The sequence below is a fragment of the Pan paniscus genome, chromosome 11, assembly GCF_029289425.2.
Source record: "Pan paniscus chromosome 11, NHGRI_mPanPan1-v2.0_pri, whole genome shotgun sequence".
Taxonomy (NCBI): Eukaryota; Metazoa; Chordata; class Mammalia; order Primates; family Hominidae; genus Pan; species Pan paniscus.
In genome coordinates this window covers 67,238,107-67,254,500 of record NC_073260.2, presented here as the reverse complement: position 1 = coordinate 67,254,500, position 16,394 = coordinate 67,238,107, and the positions used below count along the sequence as shown (strand labels likewise).

The 16,394-nt window shown below is 42.9% G+C and overlaps 1 long non-coding RNA gene across 1 annotated transcript; it reads left to right on the top strand.

The window, feature by feature from the left end:
- The first annotated feature begins 264 nt into the window (after positions 1 to 264).
- Positions 265 to 14,696, top strand: LOC134728536 (uncharacterized). Its single transcript, XR_010109040.1, has 3 exons — positions 265 to 2,435; positions 2,846 to 2,973; positions 14,564 to 14,696. It is a non-coding gene; the product is annotated as an uncharacterized LOC134728536 (long non-coding RNA).
- Positions 14,697 to 16,394: the final 1,698 nt, after the last annotated feature.

Here is a 16,394-nt window from a genome sequence, read left to right as displayed (position 1 = left end):
ATTGTCTATAAATCTTCCACCACGTAGCTGTGCTGGAGTCTCACCGAATCTGCTGTGATTCTGGGGGTTGCCTGATTCGTGAATCATTCATTGCTCAATTAAGTTCCTTTAAATTTAATTCAGCTGAAGATTTTCTTTTAATAGATGGTGTCAGAAGTGGGATCTGTGGGAGCAGGACTGCTAGGGCCTCCGGAGCTATAGTGTGGTGAGCAGTGTTGCTAGGGCTTCTAATGACCCCCAGGAGTGCTGAGGTACAAGAAAGGCACCTGCAAGGACTGCTCTGTGATGGCAGCAGTGGCCCACGTGGAGCAGTTGCTACGGAGACACTGGCTGCAGTGGGGAGGTGTGGCTGGGGCTGTGCGCTCCTCGAAGCTGGTGGGAGCCAGGAATGGGTGGGAGACCCACCCCTTCTAAATTGGCAGGCAGGAGCCCCGCCCTCCCAGGCACAGCTGCAGCCATCCAGCCATGACTGCAAACCCGGGCATCTTTGCACTCTCAGAGGCCCAGCAAGCCCCCCTGCCCCTGCAGGCTCAGTCGTACCTGGTCCCACCACCTGGCATCTCTCCACTCCCAGAGCCCACTCCAACTTCGGATCCAAGTTGAGGCTGAACCCGGGCACAGTCGCAACCCAGCCCCGTTTGTGCAAACTCAGGGCAGTGCTGACATGCCAGCTCCCTACCACCTCGGCTCCCTCCAGACTTTGGGCACTGACAAGCACAGGAGGGAGGTTGAGGTGGGGCTAAGAGTGGCTCAGCACTGGCCTGAAGGCACTCCTCAGCTCGAACAGCCTGGGCACTGTGGGCACAGCTATCCACCATGCATCTCAGCTGCTGAGAGCTGAACAGACGTTGGGATGACCTGCCTGCAGAAAGGAGCTACCCACTGCAGGTCTCCTCTGAGCTGTACTGTTGCTCAATAAAGCACCTCTTCACCTTGCTCACCTTCTACTTGCCCACATACCTCATTCTTCCTGGACTCAGGACAAGAACTCAGGACCTGCCAACTAGCAGGGCTGAAGGAGATGTAACATAAACAGGGCTGAAACGCACCCCTTGCTTGCCAAATTGCAGGCAAGAAGAAGAGAAGAGAGAAGGAGAGAAGAGCTGTGGCCCTTCAGGGAGCCCAGACCTAGGTGCGCCCCAAGCCAGGGCTGTGACACCTTCTTTGGGGCTCTGCAGTTCCTGCATCTCCAAGCTTCCGGGCGCCACTGCATTCCCTGATACCCACAGTGGAAGCTGTTTGCAGTCGGCCTGGTCCAGCTGCAGCCTCACAGGGAGCTGGTGCCTGTGCCAGTGCCTGGAGCTGCCCACCCCACCACAGCTGGCATGCTTGGCTGTGTGCAGTGGCCAGATCTCATGCTCGTTCACACACCCTTCACTGCTCTGTACCCAGCTTACCCTTGGCAGGTGTATGATCCAGACCACCAGCATGAGCCGAGTGGACAGAACAAACCCAGTGGGCCTGAGCAAAACACAGGTAAAGGCGCCACCAGCCAGAGGTTTCAGGCAGAAAAGTGACGCCTCAGGATTCTGTAACACTTGTGCCCTTTGACCTCTTGGAGCAGCTGGGGATTGTGGTAAATTCTCTCTCCGATTTCAGAGCTCCATGGATTTGTGTTTTGAGCTCTGAGTTTCTTTGAGCAAATTTCTGTTCCAAACTGCTATCCAGCCATGACTGGCTGGATGTTTTAGAAGTTATGACAGAAACGGGACCAGGTCCAGGATCAGATTTGATCCAGTAGTTAACTGGCTTGAATCCAGTTGCAGTTAGAGGCCTCCTACATCTGAATGGGTCAGAAGGAAAGTGATAGTAAATGATAATATTGGAGGGTTGTAAAATTTGGCTTTTGAAAATTCACAGAGATTTTTGTGTTCTACCCCTTTGTTTCATTTTCCTCGCATGCTTAGGTAGGAAAAAAAAATCATTGGCTAAGTCAATCAAGGGAACCTGGGAGTAAAGCCAATATATTAGGTAAAAATAGGATCCTTAATTTCTGGAAAACTAAGTTCCTTCTGGCTAATTCATTAGGCCTGGGAAGCAGCAAAGTCTTACAGAAATGGCAAAATCTTACTAAAGATAACTTACAGTGGAACATTCCAAATGAATAATGCCCTGAAGTGCATTTAAAAATGAGGGCTCCCAAATTAGTCTCATCTAGGGATGCCTATTAATATGCAGAAGCTTCTAAAAAGATTTAGAGATGGCGCGGCCTATCTGGGAGCAAGTTTAAGTCTTACCAGTTTGACACTGGGTGCTAAGCAAAGTGGCTCGTGTCTATGTTTTGTTACATGTATTTTGCTCTGAGCAGAATGAAAAATGTTAATTTGGTTACTCCAAGCAACCCCTTGGGCAGCATCTTGCAAAGCTGAGTGGATTCTTCCTGTGGCTCCATGATTTCCATTGTGATGCAGCTTGGCCCCCAGAGCTATAATGTGGTGAGGAGGGTGATGGAGCAAGACGCTATCTTTAAAAAAAAAAAAAAATGGCCAGGGGCAGTGGCTCATGCCTGTAATCGCAACACTTGGGGAGGCCGAGGCAGGTGGATCACCTGAGGTCAGGAGTTCAGGGCCAGCCTGACCAACAAGGAAAAACCCCGTCTCTACTAAAAATACAAAATTAGCTGGGCATGGTGGGGCATGCCTCTAACCCCAGCTACTCAGGAGCTGGTGTGGGAGAATTGCTTGAACCTGGGAGGCAGGGGGTTGCAGTAAACCAAGATCGCACCACTGCACTCCAGCCTGGGCAACAAGAGGGAAAATCCATCTCAAAAAAAAAAAAAGAATAATAGATTTGCCTATAAGGTTTTATGAAAAAGTGGGTGACATTTGGCTTTCTCTCTTTAAAGAAGATTTTCAGATAATATTAAAAAATAATGGGAGGAGGAGCCAAGATGGCCGAATAGGAACAGCTCCGGTCTACAGCTCCCAGCATGAGCGATGCAGAAGACGGGTGATTCCTGCATTTCCATTTGAGGTACCGGGTTCATCTCACTAGGGAGTGCCAGAGAGTGGGTGCAGGACAGTGAGTGAAGTGCACTGTGCACTAACCAAAGCAGGGCGAGGCATTGCTTCACTCAGGAAGCACAAGGGGTCAGGGAGCTAGTTCCCTTTCCTGGTCAAGGAAAGGGGTGACAGATGGCACCTGGAAAATCGGGCCACTCCCACCATAATACTGTGCTTTTCTGATGGGCTTAGGAAACGGCGCACCAGGAGATTATATCCCGCACATGGCTCGGAGGGTCCTATGCCCATGGAATCTCACTGATTGCTAACAGAGCAGTCTGAGATCAAACTGCAAGGTGGCAGCGAGGCTGGGGGAGGGACACTGGCCATTGCCCAGGCTCTCTTAGGTAAATAAAGCAGCCAGGAAGCTTGAACTGGGTGGAGCCAACCACAGCTCAAGGAGGCCTGCCTGCCTCTGCAGGCTCCACCTCTGGGGGCAGGGCACAGACAAACAAAAAGACAGCAGTAACCTCTGCAGACTTAAATGTCCCTGTCTGACAGCTTTGAGGAGAGCAGTGGTTCTCTCAGCATGCAGCTGGAGATCTGAGAATGGGCAGACTGCCTCCTCAAGTGCATCCCTGACCCCTGACCCCCGAGCAGCCTAACTGGGAGGCACCCCCCAGCAGGGGCAGACTGACACCTCACATGACCGGGTACTCCTCTGAGACAAAACTTCCAGAGGAATGATCAGACAGCAGCATTCGCGGATCACGAAAATTGACAGTTTTGCAGACACTACTGCTGATACCCAGGTAAACAGGGTCTGGAATGGGCCTCTAGCAAACTCCAACAGACCTGAAGCTGAGGTTACTGTCTGTTAGAAGGAAAACTAACAAACAAAAAGGACACCCACACCAAAAACCCATCTGTACATCACCATCATCAAAGACCAAAAGTAGATAAAACCACAAAGATGGGGAGAAAACAGAGCAGAAAAACTGGAAACTCTAAAAAGTAGAGAACCTCTCCTCCTCCAAAGGAATGCAGTTCCTCACCAGCAATGGAACAAAGCTGGACAGAGAATGACTTTGATGAGTTGAGAGAAGAAGGCTTCAGACGATCAAACTACTCCGAGCTACAGGAGGAAATTCAAACCAAAGGCAAAGAAGTTGAAAACTTTGAAAAAACTTTAGATGAATGTATAACTAGAATAACCAATATAGAGAAGTGCTTAAAGGAGCTGATGGAGCTGAAAGCCAAGGCTCGAGAAATATGTGAAGAATGCTGAAGCCTCAGGAGCTGATGCGATCAACTGGAAGAAAGGGTATCAGTGATGGAAGATGAAATGAATGAAATGAAGCGAGAAGGGAAGTTTAGAGAAAAAAGAATAAAAAGAAAAGAACAAAGCCTCCAAGAAATATGGGACTATGTGAAAAGACCAAATCTGCGTCTGATTGGTGTACCTGAAAGTGACAGGGAGAATGGAACCAAGTTGGAAAACACTCTGCAGGATATTATCCAAGAGAAATTCCCCAGTCTAGCAAAGCAGGCCAACATTCAGATTCAGGAAATACACAGAACGCCACAAAGATACTCCTCGAGAACAGCAACTCCAAGACACATATTTGTCAGATTCACCAAAGTTGAAATGAAGGAAAAAATATTAAGGGCAGCCAGAGAGAAAGGTCGGGTTACCCTCAAAGGGAAGTCCATCAGACTAACTGCTGATCTCTCGGCAGAAACTCTACAAGCCAGAAGAGAGTGGGGGCCAATATTCAACATTCTTAAAGAAAAGAATTTTCAAGCCAGAATTTCATATCCAGCCAAACTAAGCTTCATAAGTGAAGGAGAAATAAAATACTTTACAGACAAGTAAATGCTGAGAGATTTTGTCACCACCAGGCCTGCCCTAAAAGAGCTCCTGAAGGAAGCACTAAACATGGAAAGGCACAATCGGTATCAGCCACTGCAAAAACATGCCAAATTGTAAAGACCATCAAGACTAGGAATAAACTGCATCAACTACAGAGGAAAATAACCAGCTAACATCATAATGACAGGATCAAATTCACACATAACAACATTAACTTTAAATGTAAATGGACTAAATGCTCCAATTAAAAGACACAGACTGGCAAATTGGATAAAGAGTCAAGACCCATCAGTGTGCTGTATTCAGGAAACCCATCTCACGTGCACAGACACGCATAGGCTCAAAATAAAAGGATGGAGGAAGATCTACCAAGCAAATGGAAAACAAAAAAAGGCAGGGGTTGCAATCCTAGTCTCTGATAAAACAGACTTTAAACCAACAAAGATCAAAAGAGACAAAGAAGACCATTACATAATGGTAAAAGGATCAATCCAACAAGAAGAGCTAACTATCCTAAATATATATGCACCCAATACAGGAGCACCCAGATTCATAAAGCAAGTCCTGAGTGACCTACAAAGAGACTTAGACTCCCACATAATAATAATTATGGGAGAATTTAACACCCCACTGTCAACATTAGACAGATCAATGAGACAGAAAGTTCACAAGGATACCAAGGAATTGAACTCAGCTCTGCACAAAGCGGACCTAATAGACATCTACAGAACTCTCCACCCCAAATCAATAGAATATACATTTTTTTCCAGCACCACGCCACACCTATTCCAAAATTGACCACATACTTGGAAGTAAAGCCCTCTTCAGCAAATGTAAAAGAACAGAAATTATAACAAACTGTCTCTCAGACCACAGTGCAATCAAACTAGAACTCGGGATTAAGAAACTCACTCAAAACTGCTCAACTACATGGAAACTGAACAACCTGCTCCTGAATGACTACTGGGTACATAACGAAATGAAGGCAGAAATAAAGATGTTCTTTGAAACCAACGAGAACAAAGACACAACATACCAGAATCTCTGGGACACATTCAAAGCAGTGTGTAGAGGGAAATTTATAGCACTAAATGCCCACAAGGGAAAGCAGAAAAGATCCAAAATTGACACCCTAACATCACAATTAAAAGAACTAGAAAAGCAAGAGCAAACACATTCAAAAGCTAGCAGAAGGCAAGAAATAACTAAAATCAGAGCAGAACTGAAGGAAATAGCGACAAAAAAACCCTTCAAAAAATTAATGAATCCAGGAGCTGGTTTTACGAAAGGATTGACAAAATTGATAGACCGCTAGCAAGACTAATAAAGAAAAAAAGAGAGAAGAATCAAATAGACACAATAAAAAATGATAAAGGGGGTATCACCACTGATCCCTCAGAAATACAAACTACCATCGGAGAATACTACAAACACCTCTATGCAAATAAACTAGAAAATCTAGAAGAAATGGATGAATTCCTCCACACATACACTCTCCCAAGACTAAACCAGGAAGAAGTGGAATCTCTGAATAGACCAATAACAGGAGCTGAAATTGTGGCAGTAATCAATAGCTTACCACCAAAAAGGGCCCAGGACCAAATGGATTCACAGCCGAATTCTACCAGAGGTACAAGGAAGAACTGGTACCATTCCTTCTGAAACTATTCCAATCAATAGAAAAAGAGGGAATCCTCCCTAACTCATTTTATGAGGCCAGCATCATCATGATACCAAAGCCGGGAAGAGACACAACCAAAAAAGAGAATTTTAGACCAATATCCTTGAGGAACATTGATGCAAAAATCCTCAATAAAATACTGGCAAACCGAATCCAGCAGCACCTGAAAAAGCTTATCCACCATGATCAAGTGGGTTTCATCCCTGGGATGCAAGGCTGGTTCAATATACACAAATCAATAAATGTAGTCCAGCATATAAACAGAACCAAAGACAAAAACCACATGATTATCTCAATAGATGCAGAAAAGGCCTTTGACAAAATTCAACAACACCTCATGCTAAAAACTCTCAATAAATTAGGTATTGATGGGGCATATCTCAAAATAATAAGAGCTATCTATGACAAACCCACAGCCAATATCATACTCAATGGGCAAAAACTGGAAGCATTCCCTTTGAAAACTGGCACAAGACAGGGATGCCCTCTCTCACCGCTCCTATTCAACATAGTGTTGGAAGTTCTGGCCAGGGCAATTAGGCAGGAGAAGGAAATAAAGGGTATTCAATTAGGAAAAGATGAAGTCAAATTGTCCCTGTTTGCAGATGACATGATTGTATATTTAGAAAACCCCATTGTCTCAGCCCCAAATCTCCTTAAGCTGATAAGTAACCTCAGCAAAGTCTCAGGATACAAAATCAATGTACAAAAATCACAAGCATTCTTATACACCAATAACAGACAAACAGAGAGCCAAATCATGAGTGAACCCCCATTCACAATTTCTTCAAAGATAATAAAATACTTAGGAATCCAATTTACAAGGGACGTGAAGGACCTCTTCAAGGAGAATGACAAACCACTGCTCAATGAAATAAAAGAGGATAGAAACAAATGGAAGAACGTTCCATGCTCATGGATAGGAAGAATCAATATCATGAAAATGGCCATACTGCCCAAGGTAATTTATAGATTCAATGCCATCCCCATCAAGCTACCAATGACTTTCTTCACAGAATTGGAAAAAACTACTTTAAAGTTCATATGGAACCAAAAAAGAGCCTGCATCACCAAGTCAATCCTAAGCCAAAAGAACAAAGCTGGAGGCATCAAGCTACCTGACTTCAAACTATACTACAAGGCTACAGTAACCAAAACAGCATGGTACTGGTACCAAAACAGAGATATAGATCAATGGAACAGAACGGAGCCCTCAGAAATAATGCCACATATCTACAACTATCTGATCTTTGACAAACCTGAGAAAAACAAGCAATGGGGAAAGGATTCCCTATTTAATAAATGGTGCTAGGAAAACTGGCTAGCCATATGTAGAAAGCTGAAACTGGATCCCTTCCTTACACCTTATACAAAAATTAATTCAAGATGGATTAAAGACTTAAATATTAGACCTAAAACCATAAAAACCCTAGAAGAAAACCTAGGCATTACCATTCGGGACATAGGCACAGGCAGGGAGTTCATGTCTAAAACACCAGAAGCAATGGCAACAAAAGCCAAAATTGACAAATGGGATCTAATTAAACTAAAGAGCTTCTGCACAGCAAAAGAAACTGCCATCAGAGTGAACAGTCAACCTACAAAATGGGAGAAAATTTTTGCAACCTACTCGTCTGACAAAGGGCTAATATCCAGAATCTACAATGAACTCAAACAAATTTACAAGAAAAAAACAAACAACCCCCTCAAAAAGTGGGCAAAGGATATGAACAGACACTTCTCAAAAGAAGACATTTATGCAGCCAAAAGACACAAGAAAAAATGCTCATCATCACTGGCCATCAGAGAAATGCAAATCAAAACCACAATGAGATGCCATCTCAAACCAGTTAGAATGGCAATCATTAAAAAGTCAGGAAACAACAGGTGCTGGAGAGGATGTGGAGAAATAGGAACACTTTTACACTGTTGGTGGGACTGTAAACTAGTTCAACCATTGTGGAAGTCAGTGTGGCAATTCCTCAGGGATCTAGAACTAGAAATACCATTTGACCCAGCCATCCCATTACTGGGTATATACCCAAAGGACTCTAAATCACGCTGCTATAAAGACACATGCACATGTATGTTTATTGTGGCACTATTCACAATAGCAAAGACTTGGAACCAACCCAAATGTCCAACAATGATAGACTGGATTAAGAAAATGTGGCACATACACACCATGGAATACTATGCAGCCATAAAAAATGATGAGTTCATGTCCTTTGTAGGGACATAGATGAAATTGGAAATCATCATTCTCAGTAAACTATCGCAAGAACAAAAAACCAAACACTGCATATTCTCACTCATAGGTGGGAATTGAACAATGAGATCACATGGACACAGGAAGGGGAACAACACACTCTGGGGACTGTTGTGGCGTGGGGGGAGGGGGGAGGGATAGCATTGGGAGATATACCTAATGCTAGATGACGAGTTAGTGGGTGCAGTGCACCAGCGTGGCACATGTATACATATGTAACTAACCTGCACAATGTGCACATGTACCCTAAAACTTAAAGTATAATAATAAAAGAAAAAAAAAAGAAGATTCATGAAAGAATGAAAAGGACCCTGAACAACACTTGTGAACACAGATTTCTAATAACTTTAACATCATGGGTAAAAATTCCCCATAAGGGCCGGGCGCGGTGGCTCACGCCTGTAATCCCAGCACTTTGGGAGGCCGAGGCGGGCGGATCACGGGGTCAGGAGATCAAGACCATCCTGGCTAAAACGGTGAAACCCCGTCTCTACTAAAAATACAAAAAATTAGCCGGGCGTGGTAGCGGGCGCTTGTAGTCCCAGCTACTCGGGAGGCTGAGGCAGGAGAATGGCGTGAACCCGGGAGGCGGAGCTTGCAGTGAGCCGAGATCGCGCCACTGCACTCCAGCCTGGGCGACAGAGCGAGACTCCGTCTCAAAAAAAAAAAAAAAAAAATTCCCCATAAGTTCCCCAATACCACAAGAACTGGACAGGTTAAGAATTCTCAAAAGTTAGGCTGGGTGCAGTGGCTCACTTTGGCAATCCCAGCACTTTGGGAGGCCAAGGCCGGTGGATCACTTGAGGTCAGGAGTTTGAGACCAGCCTGGCCAACGGTGAAACCCCACCTCTACTAAAAATACAAAAATTAGCTGGGTGTGGTTGTATGTGTCTGTAATCCCAGCTACTTGGGAGGCTGAGGCAAGAGAATTGCTTTTACCCAGGAGACAGAGGTTGCAGTGAGCCAAGATTGTGCCACTGCACTCCAGCCTAGGTAACAGAGTGAGACTCTGTCTCAAAAAAAAAAAAAATCTCAAAATTTAATAAAATGACCAACTGGTTTATAAAACTGCTAACCCAAGTAAAACAAAAATTTTAAACCAAGGAAATATTTTGCCACATTTGCATGCTAAATCACCAATATTGAAATTGTTTAGATATATAATTTAAATAAACTCCGTGGTCTAAGTCAAATTACCTATAACTACTCATCAGTTACCAGTGCCATGCACCTAATTTGGAGAAACAGTTGGTATTCAAGAGGATGTAAGTCTAATGTTAATTAAGCACAGACTTATGAAGAATCAGGATGGCCACCTTATCCTTCTTAAGTCCTTAAAACTTTTGTTATTAAAAGTTCTGCATTCCATAACTCATCATGGAAAGAGAAAATGATCCAAATTAAATATATTGGTGTGGTGATTTCTAAATTGCTAAAATAGTTTATAACCAATGTTTGGTTTGTCAAACCTATATTCCTAGGAAAACAATCAAAACTTCAGGTACATTTGGTTACCTGATAGGTCATTTAAACATTTTATAAAGGGATTTCATTCAGTTGTCATTTTCAGTGCATGTTTTCTGATTGTATAAAAGCTCTTCCATGTAAGAGAGTTGATGTTAAAACAGTAGATTATTACCCTGAAGTGTATTTTCACCAGGTAAAGAAAGCCTTTTATGGTTCACTGAGGACAGTCAACCCCTTCAAAATCTAGAATCTGATGACTGGATCTTCTGAGAACATCAGAGAAGGACTGCCCTTGCCATCCACATGACAGCAAAACTTTAAAACCTTAAACTTTGGGTTCATAGTCTCACAACTCAGAAGGGTCCCTCCACACTCGGAACCATATACCCATTGGAACCCTTAAGGTAAAGCTAAAAAGGACAGTTCCCACCAGAAGAAGATGGCATCCTTAATGTGAACAGCTTTTCCCAAGATCACAAATCAAGACTTCTCTACTATCATGAGACTCTTATCTTAAGTATCTGTGCAGCTGCTAACACTTACAGCATGTGGAGAAAACATGGGGTATTATAAAGATTTGGTTGTAGGGAATTAACAAAAAAAACCCACTTAGTTAAGAAAGAAAACTCTTTATCTAATTCATTCTTTAATCTATTTGATTTTAGGTGGTTTGATTTATGGGGACCCTGAGTAAGGAGCATATACCAAATTCTTGGTGTTATCCCAATAGTCAGAAGAGTCTCCCTGGTGCACTGTACTTACTCAAATGTTTTAAGAGTTTGCATGCAGCCATCTCTAAAATGTCAAATGGTATCTCTTCAACTGGAATGACAAGAGATTTAAAAAAAATGTGCAACCATAAGGACACCGTAACCTATGAGTGACATGCTGAACCAGAAACCCAAAACAACAGGAGTAACATGCTAAACCAAAAACCCAAAACAATGGAAGTGATGTACTAAAACTGGAACCCAAAACAATGGGAGTGACATGCACTAAAACCAGAACCCAAAACAATGGGAGTGACGTGCTAAACCAGAAACCCAAAACAATGGGAGTGACTTGCTAAAACCGGAACCCAAAACAATGGGAGTGATGTGCTAAAACCGGAAATGAAAACAATGGGAGTGATGTGCTTAAACCGGAACCGAAAACAATGGGAGTGTCCTGCTAAACCAGAAACCGAAAACAATGGGAGTGACCTGTAAACCAGAAACCCAAAACAATGGGAGTGACCTGCTAAACCAGAAACCCAAAACAATGGGAGTGACCTGCTAAACCAGAAACCAAAAACAATGGGAGTGACCTGCTAAACCAGAAACCCAAAACAATGGGAGTGACATGCTAAAACTGGAACCCAAAACAATGGGAGTGACGTGCTAAAACAAGAAACCCAAAACAATGGGAGTGATGTGCTTAAACCGGAACCCAAAACAATATGAGTGACCTGCTAAACCAGAAACCCAAAACAATGGGAGCGTCCTGCTAAACCAGAAATCCAAAACAATGGGAGTGATGTGCTAAAACCAGAAACCCAAAACAATGGGAGCATCCTGCTAAACCAGAAACCCAAAACAATGGGAGTGAAGTGCTAAAACCAGAAACCCAAAACAATGGGAGCGTCCTGCTAAACCAGAAACCCAAAACAATGGGAGTGATGTGCTAAAACCAGAACCCAAAACAATGGGAGTGATGTGCTAAACCAGAACCCAAAACAATGGGAGTGACGTGCTAAAACTGGAACCCAAAACAATGGGAGTGTCGTACTAAACCAGAAACCCAAAACAATGGGAATGACGTGCTAAAACCGGAACCCAAAACAATGGTAACTAAGAGGGATGCTAAGGCCCTACATTTTGGTCACACTCTCAACTAAGTGAGAACTTGACTGAAAAGGAGGATTTTTTATTTTTCTAAGACAGAGTCTTGGTCTGTCCCCCAGAGTGGAGTGCAGTGGCATGATCTTGGCTCACTGCAAGCTCCATCTCCTGGGTTCAGGCCATTCTCCTGCCTCAGCCTTCTGAGTAGCTGGGACTACAGGCACCCACCACCACACTTGGCTAATTTTTTGTATTTTTAGTAGAGATGGGGTTTCACCATATTAGCAAGGATGGTCTCAATCTCCTGACCTTGTAATCTGCCCACCTCAGCCTCCCAAAGTGCTGGGATTACAAGTGTGAGCCACCGTGCCCAGCCAAAAGAGGAATTTTTTAAGCAAAATTATGGGAGGCCATTGTTTTGAACTAACCTCATGCAATAGGTCCCAACAGACCAAACCAAACCAAAATGGAGTCACTCATGCTAAATGTAACATAATCAAACTAAGACTTTAAGGAAACACATAAATCCTAGAACAAACTAGGTTTTGTTTTTCTCCTGTAAACAGGATGTTCCAGCATAAGAAGATACCTTCTACTCAAGTCCTTGTTCCACCTTTTCAAATCTCACTGGTCTATTTCCCAGTGGGTTTCTAAGCCAAGTAAGTACATTTGCAATGGTAATAGTGACACCAGTGACTGAAGTTTTGGCCAATCTCTCAAAATTGAGAAAATAACCAAAGGGAAGGCATTGTTAAAGTGAACTAAGTATGGCCTGAGATGGACTCCATAATTCTATATATGAATCCTTGTGGATGAACTGCAACTTACCTTAATAAGTATACAAGAATGAAAAACTAACTTAAGAGTATGCACCTGGAACAACAGCTACATCTTGGCCAATCCCAATGGCCAAACTTCAACCACTCAGGCACTGCCAAATGTTCAAACTGTGTTCAAACAAGGCAAACGCTGAGTTGTTTCTGTACCTCACTTCTGATTTCGGTATGCCACTTTCCTTTTGTCTATAAATCTTCTGCCACCACATGACTGCACTGGAGTCTCTGTGAATCTGCTGTGATTCTGGGGACTGTCCGATTCGTGAATCGCTTATTGCTCAATTAAACTCCTTTAAAGTTTTTCTTTTAACAGCACTAACACAGAAGAATTTCCAGATCATGAAGAGATGGTTTGTAATACCCAACGTTTTATTAACATGAAAAGACTCTTCCTTAGATAGCTAACCTTGTTTTTAATATGAATAGACTCTCCTTTAGCTGAGAAAACTAGACAAACTCCATTGGGCTCCTTCATTTACAAGACATCAAGGGCTCCCTACCCACCACCTTTCCTCAAGGACTTTAACTTGTGCAAGCTGATTTTCAACATATCAAAGAGTGCAATTAACTGATAAAGTGCTGAGGCAAGCGATGTCCGCAGTTCCCAGCAAATTACTCAGGGATAGTATCATAAAGCCCCCACATTTGTCCAGCAGATAACGCCCAGAGCCCCCTCACCTATCACTTTGTGGTGAATTTAAAGCCCCTGCACCGGGAACAGTTTGTTTTCCTGTATCCATCTGTCTTTTTCACTTTTTTGTCTGTTTTTTTCTTCTGTAAAGTTGCTGCAGCTGGAATCCCCCCTCCCCTCTCTAAACCAAAGTATAAAAGTAAATCTATTCCCTTCCTTGGGGCTGAGAGAATTTCATGCGTTAGCCGTCTCTCAGTCACTGGCTAATAAAGGACTCCTGAATTCGTCTCAAAGTGTGGCGTTTCTCTCTAACTCACTCAGGTACGACAGTTTCAGCTATGGTAGAAGACTCGAGTAAGGCAAATACAGTCCCCCTAAATTTGACTATTATTTAGGTTAATGGTGAGTTTAGAAGAAATAAGACTACACAGAGTGGGCTAAAGTGCAAATAAACACTGGAAATATTTCCCAGAAAATATGACTTTGAAGAGGCTGCTGCACACCCCGCATGTAGAGATAAACTAAGAAAAAGGTGTGGAGAGTTATTTAAGGACCTATGGTTAACTCAGTCCTCAGAATGTTCCGGGTTTCATCCATGAATCAAGGAGGACCTCCCAAAAGCTGTTTGGGACCACACTCTTTGAGCAAGGAGCATACCTTACGATGGAAGCTGTGCTTTAGTGGCAGATGACCATTTCCACTGCACAACACTACAAGTGTTTACTGCCAGGCTGGTGTGAAATAAGTTCCAGCACATAATCTATGTCACCAATGAAGGTGGTGGTTCAGACTTGGTGCACACAAACTTTCCTGTCCCACAAGAACACAGCATGCTCTCTTCTCGGGTTCCGTTCCAATCACATAACAAATACGACTGCCTTTTTTGTCTCGGCATCAGAAAGATCAGAGGAAAATTTGCACCCAACTTAGACAACTCTAAGCTCTTATAACCTGCCTATGTCTACAGGTCAGCTTTATCTTATTTATGTATATTTCCTTCAACCTGAGTTTTACTTATTTCTGCTTTTCCTTTTTAATTCACAGACACCCATAAACTCAGAAAATACAGTGTAAAACAAAGTGAAGAACAAATAAACAACTCACCAGAGATTTATTCGTTTCTTGTTGCTCTTGGAAACACCCAGAGGACACTGGAAACATAGCTGGGATAGAAGGCAAATGACGTGGATTAAGGAGAGAACTGGTGTGGTGTGGTCCCAGATTCTTCTGCCCAACACTCTAGACACATTACCTGGGAAAGCCCTCCTCCCTCCTGAAAAAGAAAAACTTCCCCATGGGAGAAGAGTCCTTCACGCCTCATTAGGGGCAGCACAGACTCAAGTTGAGATAAGATACATCTACAAGTACATTAATTGGTAGACATTAGATGCACAATTTATTTTGGAATAAAAATATGTATTACCTACTAATTTAGTAACAATATTATCTAAAGATATAATCTAATAATTTAATGTAAAGAAACATTATAAGTTCACTAAAATAAATGTTATAGAAATATACTGGGCTGTATTAACTATTTTCCTATTAATATGTAGATTCCACAAATAACTTCATATGAGTGTTCCCATGACAGTACATCTTGCTTTTCTATACCTGAACATCATGGAAAGTGCATCTGGCAAACCAGCAATTTTGGCCTACAATTACATTTTTAAAAATGTACATAATATGTATTTCCTACAGTACACCATTGTACTCATGTTTCCCAATAACACCTTTCCTTCTATCCAAGCCCTCATATTATGCTCTGACAATAAATTGGGCTTTTCCATCTGACTTGTCCAGTGAATGGACAAAGGAAAATGTGATGCAAATATCCATTGGTTCTTGCCATTTTGGACACAGTCATATTGTGAAGAGGTCTGGAGCTACCCTGTTGGAGACACAGGGCCTAGCCAAGAGTCACCAGAAACCACCAGATTGTGAAGGAAACTATCTTAAACCAACAAGGCTCAGTCAAGGCACCAGGTGACTAAGGGCTCTTCTGTGATCCAGGCAACACAAATATATCAACTACGCAGCTGAACCCACCACACCAAAATGCAGATCCACAGAACTTCAAACAAATAAAATGGTGGTTGTTTTTTATAAGCCAGTAAGGTTTAATTAGTTCCTTAAACAGCAAGTATTAACTGTTACACCTAAGTGAACAGAATTAACTTCTGTGTTTTAAACAAAATTACGTAGGGGGAGAAAATCTTAAATTACAAATCAAATACAATCAATAGAACTTCGCAATCTAATGCTAAATTTGGTGATGGACTAGGTTTATTATATCTCAGACGCTGGAAAAAACGAGCTAAGGTTGAAGGAATGGGACTGTGTTTGGAGAGTATTTTAATCCTCTCAAGTATGACAGGTCACTCCTGTACCCCAGACCACACTTTCAGGCCCCTTCAAATAAGGAATATTTCCTAAGTCCTTGCCTGTTCCTCTCAGCTGAATTCACCTCAACCTTCTGAAAGTTCGTCCAAACCTTCTACTATCACCTAGTCTTTGCAAATCTTGTGCATTCTAGGGAGTAGAATTAATATTTCCTGAGCGAGGAAAACTGGGATCTTCACCTGTGACCTTTTTTCCTCCTCTGAAGCACCAGTGAGAGGTTAGACCAGACGGCTGTTCTTTCAAGTGCGCTTCTTATTCATAGGGAACCCTCCCTTTCAAACTTTGTAACACACAGTTAAGACTGAAGTACCCTTAAGGCTGACGACCATCATCCATCACGCCATCTCCCTCGCGGAAATCAGTGAGTTCTTCCCTGGAAACTAGGTCTCGTATAAACTTCTGTAAATGCGACCCAGGAGGGCTAGGCAGGTCACACAGTGAAGGAGGGAACCAGAAACTTCACTTGCTA